Raw genomic sequence first — 13,643 nt, 5'->3', positions numbered from 1 at the left:
TAAGACCATATGTCTACACTCTGGGAGCTTACAGATTTGTTGGGAAGACAAGGCCCGAAAATAAATCAATTTAGGGAAAAAAAACTGAGACAGCCTACTGTCAAGTTCTAAGTTGACTGCAGTCAAGTGCCTATGGTCAAAATGCAAAAAGTGATGGTTGCAATTGTCTGAAAGGAAGGATCAATACTTGGGGAGCAGCAAATGACCTGATAACACATAATTTATAGGTCCAAAGAAGAGAGAAGAGTGTTCTAGAGGAAGGGTTCCAAAGAGTAGAGACCTGGAAGTGGGAGGAATCGGGGTGTATGTGAAGGTGGGGGTCGTGGATGGAAACAGTTGGCCAGAACAGAACATGGACCTTCTGGAATGAGTCTTAAACATATATCTAGACAAGATCTTCCTTGCAGAAGGTTTCAGAGGGTAGCTTCATGATTCTAAAATCACTGATAATTCCTATAGACAATTGTTCATGAAAATTAAATAATGTTATATGAAGAAAATATAACAGTGACACTAACTGGCTGGGAATCTTAACAGTGACAAATTTAGAGATGTTTGGCTTCAAAGAAAGGTATGGGGGTGAAATCTGAGGAGGGGAGAGAGTACTTTGCTACAGTCCTTCAAGAGTCCCAGGCCCAGTGGTGACATCTGATTGGCTGTGCTTATGCCATGTACTCATGCTATAGAGTCCAGGGCCTAACAAGAGAGAAACACCCCATTTCAGCTCAACAGTAGGAGGCGAAGTCTTACCTCTCATCTACTGAGGAATTACTTCGATATAGTTAGGATGTATAGATACTGTTCAAAACAGCAAAACTCCACCATAATAAGATCTGTCCAAGCATTAACAAGTTGCTTTTGGAGGTTGTGGGATGAATGATGGTCCCCCAAAAGATATACAAATGCCCTACTCCCCAGAATCTGTGCATGTTACCTTATTTGGAAAAGGGTCTTTGAAGATGTTAAGTTAAAGATCTTGAAATGAGGTGTTCATTCTGGATTATCTGGTTGATTCCTGAATCTAATGACAAGTGTTCTTTTAAAAGAGACACACAGAGGAAAAGGTAATGTGAAAAGAGAGGCAGAGATTGGAAACCAATAGCCACCAGACACTACAAAAGGCAAGGAATACATTCTCCCCTACAGTCTCTATAGAGGGTGCAGCCCTGCTGAACACCTTCACCGGCCTCCAGAACCATGAGATGATAAATTACTGTTTTTTTTAAGCCACTACGTTTGTGTAATTTGTTACAGCAACCCTAAGAAACTAGACAGAGGGAGTGAGCCTCCTATTGCTATAAGTATTTAACAGGTCAGATCCTGTTTCTGAGATCAGTATTTTGTAGGCAATTCTTGCTCAAAGTAGGAGGCTGCATTCACTGACACCTCATGCTCTTTTCAACTCTAGGGTTCTGCCCTTCTGGCTTTCACATAGCGATCTCACCAAGATCATAGCCTCATAGTTGTTTATTGTATTGTTTCTGTGCAATTAAGCTTAATGACTAGAATATTAATATTTGGCTATTGATAGAATATCAGAGATTTTATTTCCAAAGTTGTTTATATACAAATTTGATCTATTACTTCCACCCTCTCCTGCTTTTCCTTTTATCTCTTTTTTTGACACAAAAGGTTGAATCAACTAACATGAAAAAATTAACTGTTCATATTATGCAGCTGTCATTTTTCATGCTCCTTGGGAATATTTGCTGGAAAATTATATGGAGTTGGGCTGCTACATTTGTTACCAAATCATTGGAAATTCCCTTATTGCACTTTGAATCATCCTGAGACACTTATTTTTAGCCATTTTCTTGATGTTGTCATAAATCAGGGTTCATCTCTACATCCTTGTGACTCATGTCGCATCTGCATAAATAAGTATTGAGAAGTGGTGAGTACAGATTTCTCTTGTGTTTTAACAAGAGAACTTAAGCAGGTGACAAGGCATTCTGCACGTCTGGAAGTTAAAGTCCATTGTGCTAAATTTGACCTGATTTTATGTTCTTCCGTTCTTTCTCTAAACATTAAATGTTACTGACTGCATAGAATTCTTTGGAGGGTTTTCTGGGTATTTTTAATGAATTTACTTTTTATATCTCTATTTAGGATAATATCTAATGATATTTCATGGATATACCCTATTTATAGCTGAGCATTACATATTTACATGTTATGGAACATTTGATTGCAGATATAACCTTAGTTTTTAGTAAATATATTTAAGCCTTACAAATATTGGATTTTATATGTAAAATGAATTGTAATCACCAGTAGATACCAAAGTGGTGGTATGTGAGAAATCTCTTTGCTTTATTGTAATCTTACCCACTCCTACTCTTAATCCAGCCATTCTCCCATTATCCTCTCATAATATCCTTCCCTCTCTGACCTATTCAAGGAGGTCACAGTGTAGAGAGAGGGTCAGAAATATACACGAATAAGTACAACACAGAAAGTACTGTAGTAAAGTTATTAACATGGTATGTGGAAGAACAGGGGAGGGAGAGGCTCATTACATGTTGAGGGATAAGAGAAGTCCTTCTGGAAAAGACTAAAGGGATGAAAGCCTTATGCAGTGAGCAGAACTCTTAACAAACCATGTAGTGGGAAAGAGAGTTTTATAAATCAGAAGCAGAAGAAGCAAAGGACCAGCCAAGAGAGTGTGTTGAGACAAGCTCTGAAAATACCAGGGCAAGGAGGTGATAGGCAACGGGGCTATCAGAGGCTGGATTGGATTTGGATTTTATTATTCAAATAAAGAAGAGTCACTGAAGGCTTTTAAGTACAGAAAAGATTTGCTCTCTAGAAAGCTCAGATGATATGGATGTTAAATTGGAGGGAAAAGAGCTGGACCCAGGTCATTCTTCTTCTCATGCAGCAAGTTTGGAAAATGGTATTCTGGCATGGTGATGGTGAAGGAGAAATTGAGTGGGAGTCACCACTAGGAAAACCAAGGGGCCTTTATTAAACCTGAAAGGTGGGGGGAGAAGGACAGCAGGTAAGGCCAACAGATGTCACTTCAGAGTCTTTGCTGCTTCGTAATTGCAGACGTGGTCATTCCAAGGTACTGAAGGGCTGCTTATCCTGTTGCTAAAATAATGAGGGAAAGTCTAGTAATACACTCTCAAACGCATCACACAACTTGAAACACCATTTGAATTGAACCCAAGTTGTTCAAACCAAAAACTCCTAAAAATCAAATGCCAGCTTTGCTGCCTTTGCTGTGGTTTGTAAGCAGGATAAGCAAACTTTCAACCATCTGTTGTTTTCCTAGATGGCTAGAGCAAACTCTAGAGCTTACCCTGCTATGCAATCTCATATTGCTTTATTAATTTTTAGCCCAAAGTAAAGACATTTTATATTGTGTATATATACATGTGTGTGTGTCTGTGTTGGGGTAGGGGAAGTGTTCAGTGTGAGGTGTAAACTCTGCTTTCCCCAGTAATGACATAAAACGCAGCTGCTGTCCTCCAGCCTAGCCTGGCCCACCCTCCCTATTTACTCTAGAGCTGTCTTTTATTTGCAGCACTTGACCGAGCCGGTACTAAGTGCCTTTTATCCCAGGCTGAATGCAGTCTGACCACTTGGCTTTCACGTGTCTACTTCCCTTCTCCCTTCTCATTTTACAAGGGTGTGCTCTTCCCAGCACATTTCTCTGTAGTTATGTGTCTCTTGTTTCCTGTGGAGAGATGAAGGCTGAGCACGCTATAATCCTTAATCATATTTACTGCTCCCACTATTGGGTTCTGAAATGTTTGAATGAGGTTTGGTTTGGTTTTCTTCTTGTAGCCAGAACCTTTGTGAGACAGTATTCTTCCTTACTTGTGACAGTGTTTGAAAGGAAAGGAGAGAGAGGTGCAACTGGCACACTTGGAAAGTTCTCGGCCTGCTCCTTGCCGAAAAGAAAATACAAGCTCAAGATGCTTCCTTTGGGAGCGAGAATACTTTGTGGCACAATTATGTTCACAGTGCAACGTACTCCCTTCTTTCCCACAAGGAACCTGCGCCTTCCAGAACTACGGCGCATCCCTGCTTGGCCAAATCAGGTCTCAGAATCATAGTTTATATTCTCTATCACCTGGTGGCAAACAGTAATTTGCAGCCTAGAGGTCGCTTAGTTGGCAGGGAGGACCACTCAGCTAATTCTCAAACTGCATTTGGACAAACAGAACTGTATATTCCTTTGAAGATGGATTTGCCCCATCTTTGAAGGCCTCCCTAGGCTCAAAGGTATAATGTAAAATTAACAATTATTTCAGTTCCTTCTCTTGCCCTTGCTGTCATAAGATAGGGTCCTACTTTGGGGAAATAATTCTCAAAAGCTTTCACCAGTTGTTTAATGTCCTGGAAGGCTTTTGAAAATAGAGTGAGGGTAGGAGATGCAGGACAGTTTTCTCAGCAGAATGATGCTGTGGGAGTTTTTAGAGCTGCTTAGTCCTAAAAGTCAGGCTAAGGAATCCTCCCGATTCTTCAGAGCTGAAGAGGTGGTTTTGAGAGTAGATCAGGAAAGCAGCGCAAGTAGCAGAAGTGCTTTACAGTATCAGGAGATAGAAGTTCTAGGCTTGGCTCTGTCACTAACCAGCTCCAGGACCCAGGACAAGCCACAGAAACTTGTAAGTACTGACCTTCAGTTTCCTTAAAAGGAAAAGCTACACTAAATCACTAGTTCTCACCTCAGGGAGTTGGAGCATATTACGATCACCTAGAAGTGTGTGTGTTTGTGTGTGTGTGTGCGCGTGTGTGTGTATTTAGCACTCATGCCACACCAAGATTATAATAACGTCAGAGTTCAGGAGGAAGGAAATCAAGAAGCCCGGGATAGATGTTTCCGAAAAGTTTCTGAGATGCTTTTGATACAAATCATTCCCACCTTCAACCCCACCACTTCCTGACAGAGAAACTCTGGATTAGATGATATTTAAGACGCCTTTTGTCTTTCACATTATATGACTCTACCTGAAGAAAAAAAATCTAGGGAAAAGCAAATTTTAAGACAACAATGAGATACCCATTTACACCTATTAGAAAGGCCAAAATCTGGAACACTGACAACACCAATCCTTCAGTAGACGAATGGATAAACAAATTGGTACATGCAAACAATGGAATATTATTTAGCACTAAAAGGAGAAGAGCTACCAAGTCATGAAAAGACCTGTAGGAACCTTAAACACATATTACTAAGTAAAAGACACCAATCTAAAAAGGATATATACCATATGATTCCAACATATATGACATCCTGGAAAAGACAAAACTATGGAGACAGTAAAAGAGCAGTGGTTGCCACGGGTTGGGAAGGGAGGGATGAATAGGTGGAACACAGAGGATTTTTAGGTCAGTGAAAATACTCTGTATGATACTATAATGAGTGATACATGTCATCATGTCTACATTTGTTTAAACCCATAGAATGTAAAACACCAAGAGTGAATCCTAATGTAAACTATGGACTTTACATGATGATGATTTGTCAGCGTAGGTTCACCAATTGTAACAAATGTACCACCTGATGGGGGATGTTGATAATGAGGGAGGCTGTGCATGGGTGGGGGCAGGGAGTATATGGGAAATCTCCGTACCTTTCTCTTAATTTTTTGTGGACCTAAAACTGCTCTAAAACATAAAGTCAATAAAATAGATAGGGAATCATGATTAGGACCCATCAAATTGCTAAGAAGTATATATGATGACTTGTTTCTAAAGCCAGGTAACCTTCATCTTGACGTAATGCAGTTGAGGAAATTATAGGTCTCAATATGAAATACTTTATTATTTAAGTGAACTAAGAGAGAAACTCCACAGGGGGAAAAAAAAGGAATGAGCCTTACCTTGTTATGAGAAAGCTTTGTGTATAAACACAGAGAGATAATTTTATGTGGAAAATTAATGACAGCTCAGCTGTTAGTAGGACAAGTTGTATGTGAGTTTTAGCATTCAATATTTAAAGTGTGTAATTTTATTTGTTTAAAAAAATTATTCCACATCTTTGTTTGTTTATTTATTTTAATTTATGTATTTAGGCCACACCACACAACTTGCAGGATCTTAGTTCCCTGACCAGGGATTGAACCTGGGCCCATGACAGTGAAAGCACAGAATCCTAACCACTAGACTGCCACAGAATTCCCTAAAGTCTGTAATTTTAAATGACAGGGTTTTTCTTATTGTCATACTATGTAATTTGGCAAAATGCACACACAAAGACAAACAATTATCTATTAAAGCACTTAATAATACTACTCTGCAATGATTTCCCTTTGAAAACATACAATACATTGTATTAGACTTTCAAATAAGGTAACTTCCCATCTCTTCCTAATTCCACGTTTTGGTTCGGTTCCAGCCCTATCCTAAAAACAAGAATGAGAGACCCATAAGGATAATTTGGAATAATTCTTTGTGATGATCTATGTGAACTTCTATATTCCCTTTTCTCTTCCCTCACACCCACACAACAATCTCTCTTCACATATTCATAAAAGAATTGTAAAGTAAAAAAGGGCTCCCTTTGAAAACAGAACATCCATATAAAAATTCTAATGGGAAACTATTCCTTTAATAAACATTGAGAGCCTGTCTTTCGTCAAGCACTGGACTAGGCATTAGGAATACAAAGTCGAGTAATATATAGTCTTGACTCTGAAGATGTGTATGTTTTAGTAGAAGAAGCTGCAAAGTAAATCATCATTTCACCATAGCATAAGTGTCTTCAGAGGGTAATATGGAAGCACCTAGGAGAGGCTTCTAAATTAGACTAGGACTTAAACGAGAACTTCTCTGAAGAAGTTATGCTCATACTTTTGAAGAATGTGTAGAAATTAGCTAGATAAGAAAGAGAAAAAGAGAAGAGAATGAAGATAGTACTAAAGGAAAGAAACAGCATGATCCATTTTTCCATACAGACATGGGAAACAGACATGGGAAAATGGAACAAATAGAGTCAGGGAAAGAGGCCAGACACTTCTGAAAGACACATGAACGCTTTGAGTCCTAGACTAAGGAATCTGAACTTTATTCATCAAGCTATGGAGAGATGTTGAAGGATATTTGAATAACTTAATGACATGATTGGATAAGTATTTTATAGTAATTGTTCTGACAGCATTCTGAATAGTAGTTTAAAAGAGAAGCAAGAATTTTAATTAGATGGTTAATGCAAGAACTCAGGCAAAAAAGTGAAATCCTAACCTAAAGGGAAAATGCTAAGGTAGAAATAAAGCAGCTAAATGAAAACTGTTAAAGAGGTAGAATTCAAAGGACTCCATGACTCATTAAATGCAAGAGGTAAGGGAGAGGGACACGGTGGGGATGTCACACAGGTGTCTGGCTTCATCAATGGATGAGTAGTGATACTACTCATTGATTGAGATAGGAAATTAAAAGTAACCAATTTTCTGAAGTATCGATTTGAAAATGTTAGATTTGAGACTTCTGTAAGACATAAATAGAGAGAGTCTCAAAACAATTGGATATAGAGATGTGGAGCCTTTTAGAAAATCCGAATTTGCAATTTTATATGAATATGTATTACATACTCAGCAAAAAGTTGGGAGGAGAATACATCCTAAGTTTAAAAGAGTTATCTCTGTTTGACAGATTTAAAGATGGGGTTTCCTTTTTCCTTCCTATATAAATTTTTTTTTTCAAATTATGTTATGAATATATATTACTTTATTGTAGATAAACTTCCTTTTAATAATAAAGACTAATAAAAAATAGAGAAATGTCAATGTGGTCAAGAGTACCACGGAGCAGTGGAGTAAGGTGCTGAGGAAAGTGTCTACTGGTTTGACAACATGGAGATCATTTGGGTATTTTACTAGAAGTCCCTTTCCATGGATAGAATTGTAAATGAGCTCAGAGGAAGTAGAGATAGTAAGTACAGGCGATGCTTTCAAAAAGCTTGACTGTGAAAGGAAGCAGAAATATGGTTGGCAGCCTGAAAAAGAGATGGGTGAGCATGAGAAAGATACTAGTTCAAAGGAACATCTAAAGTTGGAATCATCTCAGTGAGTTTAAAGCTAACAGGGAAAAGCTAATACAGAATCAAAAGTACAAGCAGAGAAGGGATGACTATTGGAGCAATACCTCTGAAGAGACAGGAGGACACTGAATTTGAATGTCAGGTGAACGAATAGCCTTAGACCTGAAATAAGAGGAAAGAAGGAAAAGATGGGTAGAAAAAGAAATAAAGAGACAAAAATTAAACACATACGTTAGCCTCAAGTTTTCCCCAAATCTCATGTAGATAACAGTAAAGTTATCAATACATAAAAGTATAAAAATCTAAAAGGAATGTAAACATCAGTGATATAATTTTGAAAATTGAAAAGCAGATGGATACGTGGTAGCTGATTTAGCAGACCTGAGAAAGCTGGCAGTGGAAAAGCTAAAAAGCAACCCAATGTACACTTCCCCATCTGCAGGAGACTGAGGGATGGGGGAATCCACTTGCAGAATGCTGGCAGTTTGGGGTATCCCTCTAGGCAAGAGTTTGGAAGGGCCTTCCCAGGGGAATCTGGCCTACCTACAAGAAAAAAACAAAGATACTGACATTGGAGATACTGCAAGAAAATAGCCAGCCAACAGCATAGAGTTACCCAAAAAAGACCACTGGGAAACAATCTTGAAATTTAAAATATATCAATAGAAATGGAAAACCCAATAGAAAGATTAGAAGATAAGGTGAAGAAATCTAGAAAAACAGAGAAAATAGGAAATAAAAGAAAATTAAAGAACCATTCAAGAGAGCCAATATCTGTATAATAACAGTTCCAGAAAGAGAGAATAGGAAAGGAAAATGGAATAAAGAAAATCATCAAATAAGACAAGAAAGTTTCCCCAGAGCTGAAGGATATATTTACAGATCAGAAAAACCCACCAAGTGCCAAATTCAGTGAATGAAAACAGAACCACACCAGTAAATTTCACTGGTAAATTTTTAAAAAGTAAGGGGAGGGTGAGTAGGGAGGAGGGAATTTTTTCTCAACAGAGCAAAGAAAAAACAGGTTGCATATGAAGGATTAGGGATTTAAATGGCTTTGGACTTCTCAACAGCAGTGTTGGAAATAAAAGACATGGAAAATGGCTTCAAAATTCTGAGGAAAAAATATTTCCAGCCAAGAATTCTAAACCTGGCCAAGCAATCAAGTATGTGTGAGAATAACAACATTTTCAGACATGTGAGATCTCAAAAAGGTGACAGCTGCAGGGCAGGCATAATCATCAACAAGCCAACCTGGAGCAGGTCAGAGGCTCCAAGAAGAAACTTTTCCAAGAAGAGGAAATTAACATTAAGGTTTGCAGGGATTGCGAAGAGATTTACACAACTGGGAAGAGGATAGGGAAAACCAAGTAGGTTTATTATTAATCCAAGAAACACAGAAGATGTGTGTTTTAATTGCCTCCTATCATCCCTTTGGTGAGGGAGGAATTCCAAGCCTAGGGTTAAGGGATGGCTGAACACACGACACCTAACACTGGACAGATGAGATCACAGCTGTTTATTAATAACAAATACAGCCTGGGGGAGGAGGACACCACAGCAAGACCACACAGAGATTGCTCTCAGGAACCAAGGGAACTAGCAAGCTTTGTAGTATCAAGAGGTTGAGGTGACCCCTGGTTCCTGGGGGAGGATGTGATTGGCTTGTGTGAATAATGCCATGTGCTAGCAGGGAACTGACGTTCATTACTCAGACATAGGCAGGAATGCACCTGGTCCCCTTGAAAAGGAGGGTTGCTTGGCTGGAGGATGTTTATCCATGGGAGCAGAGTAGGAAAGGGAGTCTTGTAGATAGATCATTTGAGGCCCTCCTGGTTTCTCCAGATGTCAAGGCAGCACATAATATTGGGCCTTAATTTTAGGCCTTACCCCACATTGTTCAGGAAAGAAAAAGTAATTATAATAACCTATGGCTTAACTGTGAATAGCATTTACATTTTACAATTAATAAACGTAGGAAATGGGAAAAGAAAGAAAATGTGGTGTATGTGTGGAGAAGGAGGGGGCCTTGCTGTGTAAAATAGCTAATCCTCACTCTGCATTCTAGGAAGTCAACAGAAAGTAGCTAAAGTGCACAGATCAGTAAGGGGCAACATATGCATGATATTTAGAAATATGGCTATAAGTGCCCAAAGAGTCTGCTAAAAGCAATTTGCTCTGGAAAAGAGGAAATTAAAGATAAGAAAGTCAGGGATTGCTGTTTTTTCATTACCTGTTTGTCTCTTTAAATTATGTGCATGAATAACTGAAAAATTTTTTAACTTAATTTTTAAAAATTAATGAAGAGGGACTTCCTGCTGTCCAGTGGTTAGGCCTACACGTTTCCATTGCAGGGGGCACGGGTTCAATCCCTGGTTGGGGAACTAAGATCCTGCATGCTGTGAGGTGCAAAAAAAAGATTAATGAAGATAATTTTGTTGTTTTTTTACCACATCCCATAGGTTTTGGATCATTGTGCTTTCATTTTCATTTGTCTATAGGTATTTTTTGATTTCCTCTTGATTTCTTCAGTGATCCACTGATTGTTTAGTAACATATTGTTTAGCCTCCACACGTTTGTGTTTTTTACAGTTTTTTTCTTGTAGTTTATTTTTAATCTCATGGAAAAGAACTTGAAAAAAATTTTTAAAAAAAGATGTTTGTTGTTTACAAGAGAGAAACCTGAAGAATTTATTTGATGCTGAAATATTGGCTCTGGAATTAATCCACAGGGATCTGAAGCATGGTTGTCATCCCCCCACTGGGCCCTCTTGGGTAGATTACCCAACCTCTTTTAACCTCCACTGCCTCAGCTCTAAAATGGAGCAATAATAACCATATCTACTTTATGAAGCTGTGGTGAAGATTAGTTGAGGTGAGGCAAATAAAGGACTTGGAACTTACTTCAACATAATAAAGGCCATATATGACAAACACACAGCCACCATTGTTCTCAATGGTGAAAAACTGAAACCATTTCCACAAAGATCAAGAACAAGACAAGGTTGCCCACTCTCACCACTATTATTCAACATAGTTTTGGAAGTTTTAGCCACAGCCATCAGAGAAGAAAAAGAAATAAAAGGAATCCAAATCAGAAAAGAAGAAGTAAAAATGTCACTGTTTGCAGATGACATGATACTATACATAGAGAATCTAAAGATGCTACCAGAAAACTACTAGAGCTAATCCATGAATTTGGTAAAGTAGCAGGATACAAAATTAATGCACAGAAATCTCTTGCATTCCTATACACTAATGATGAAAAATCTAAAAGAGAAATTAAGGAAACACTCCCATTTACCACTGCAACAAAAAGAATAAAATAGCTAGGAATAAACCTACCTAAGGAGACAAAAGACCTGTATGCATAAAGCTATAAGACACTGATGAAAGAAATTAAAGATGATACCAACAGATGGAGAGATATACCATGTTCTTGGATTGGAAGGATCAACACTGTGAAAATGACTATATTACCCAAAGCAATCTACAGATTCAATGCAATCCCTATCAAACTACCAATGGCATTTTTTCACAGAACTAGAACAAAAAATTTCACAATTTGTATGGAAACACAAAAGACCCCGAATAGCCAAAGCAATCTTGAGAAAGAAAAACAGAGCTGGAGGAATCAGGCTCCTGGACTTCAGCCTATACTACAAAGCTACAATAATCAAGACAGTATGGTACTGGCACAAAAACAGAAATATAGATCAATGGAACAGGATAGAAGCCCAGAGGTAAGCCCACGCACATATGGTCACTTTATTTTTGATAAAGGAGGCAAGAATATACAATGAAGAAAAGACAGCCTCTTCAATAAGTGGTGCTGGGAAAACTGGACAGCTACATGTAAAAGAATGAAATTAGAACACTCCCTAACACCATACACAAAAATAAACTCCAAATGGATTAAAGACCTAAATGTAAGGCCAGACACTATCAAACTCTTAGAGGAAAACATAGGCAGAACACTCTATGACATAAATCACAGCAAGATCCTTTTTGACACACCTCCTAGAGAAATGGAAATAAAAACAAAAATAAACAAATAGGACCTAATGAAACTTAAAAGCTTTTGCACAGCAAAGGAAACCATAAACAAGATGAAAAGACAACCCTCAGAATGGGAGAAAATATTTGCAAACGAAGCATCTGACAAAGGATTAATCTCCAAAATATACAAGCAGCTCATGCAGCTCAACAGCAAAAAAACAAACAACCCAATCCAAAAATGGGCAGAAGACCTAAACAGACATTTCTCCAAAGAAGATATACAGATTGCCAACAAACACTTGAAAGGATGCTCAACATCACTAATCATTAGAGAAATGCAAATCATAACTACAATGAGGTATCACCTCACACTGGTCAGAATGGCCATCATCAAAAAATCTACAAACAATAAATGCTGGAGAGGGTGTGGAGAAAAGGGAACCCTCTTGCACTGTTGGTGGGAATGTAAATTGATATAGCCACTAGGGAGAACAGTATGGAGGTTCCTTAAAAAACTAAAAATAGAACTACCATACGACCCAGCAATCCCACTACTGGGCATATACCCTGAGAAAACCATCATTCAAAAAGAGTCATGTACCACAATGTTCATTGCAGCTCTATTTACAATAGCCAGGACATGGAAGCAACCTAAGTGTCCATCGAGAGATGAATGGATAAAGAAGATGTGGCACATATATACAATGGAATATTACTCAGCCATAAACAGAAACGAAATTGAGTTATTTGTAGTGAGGTGGATGGACTTAGTCTGTCATACAGAGTGAAGTAAGTCAGAAAGAGAAAAACAAATACCGTATGCTAACACATGTATGGAATCTAAAAAAAAAAAAAGGTTCTGAAAAACCTAGGGGCAGGACAGGAATAAAGATACAGATGTAGAGAATGGACTTGAGCACACAAGGAGGGGGAAGGGTAAGCTGGGACGAAGTGAGAGAGTGGCATGGACATATATACACTACCAAATGTAAAATAGATAGCTAGTGGGAAGCAGCCGCATAGCACAGGGAGATGAGCTCGGTGCTTTGTGACCACCTAGAGAGGTGGGATAGCCAGAGTGGGAGGGAGACGCAAGAGGGAGGAGATATGGGGATATATGTATATGTATAGCTGATTCACTTTGTTATACAGCAGAAACTAACACACCATTGTAAAGCAATTATACTCCAATAAAGATGTTTAAAAAAAACAAAACAAATAAACGACTTGGCACGGCGCCTGGCATATAGTAAGCTCTCAGCAGATGACTGCTTTTCTCAATGGAGTAGAAAGCAAAGTCTTCTGTTGAATGGGATGAGTGAGGTGGTGAGGTTGGTAGTTTGAGGAATGAGATGAAACCTGTCAAGAGCACTAAGGGAATGGGACTAAAACTGAAAATAATTGCCATGTGAAACTGACGGCCCAGCTGAGGTGAGACCAAGAATGTGGAGCAGCAGTGCTAGGGTAGGCGCAGAGATATCGAGGGCTTGGATGGATTGGAGCCTGTGCTAGGGTAGGCGCAGAGAAATCGAGGGCTTGGATGGATTGGAGCAGCAGTGCTAGGGTAGGCGCAGAGAAATCGAGGGCTTGGATGGATTGGAGCCTGTGCTAGGGTAGGCGCAGAGAAATCGAGGGCTTGGATGGGTTGGAGTCT

The sequence above is a fragment of the Eschrichtius robustus genome, chromosome 21 (assembly GCF_028021215.1).
Source record: "Eschrichtius robustus isolate mEscRob2 chromosome 21, mEscRob2.pri, whole genome shotgun sequence".
In the NCBI taxonomy this organism is placed as follows: Eukaryota; Metazoa; Chordata; class Mammalia; order Artiodactyla; family Eschrichtiidae; genus Eschrichtius; species Eschrichtius robustus.
Note: the sequence above shows the minus strand (reverse complement) of the source record.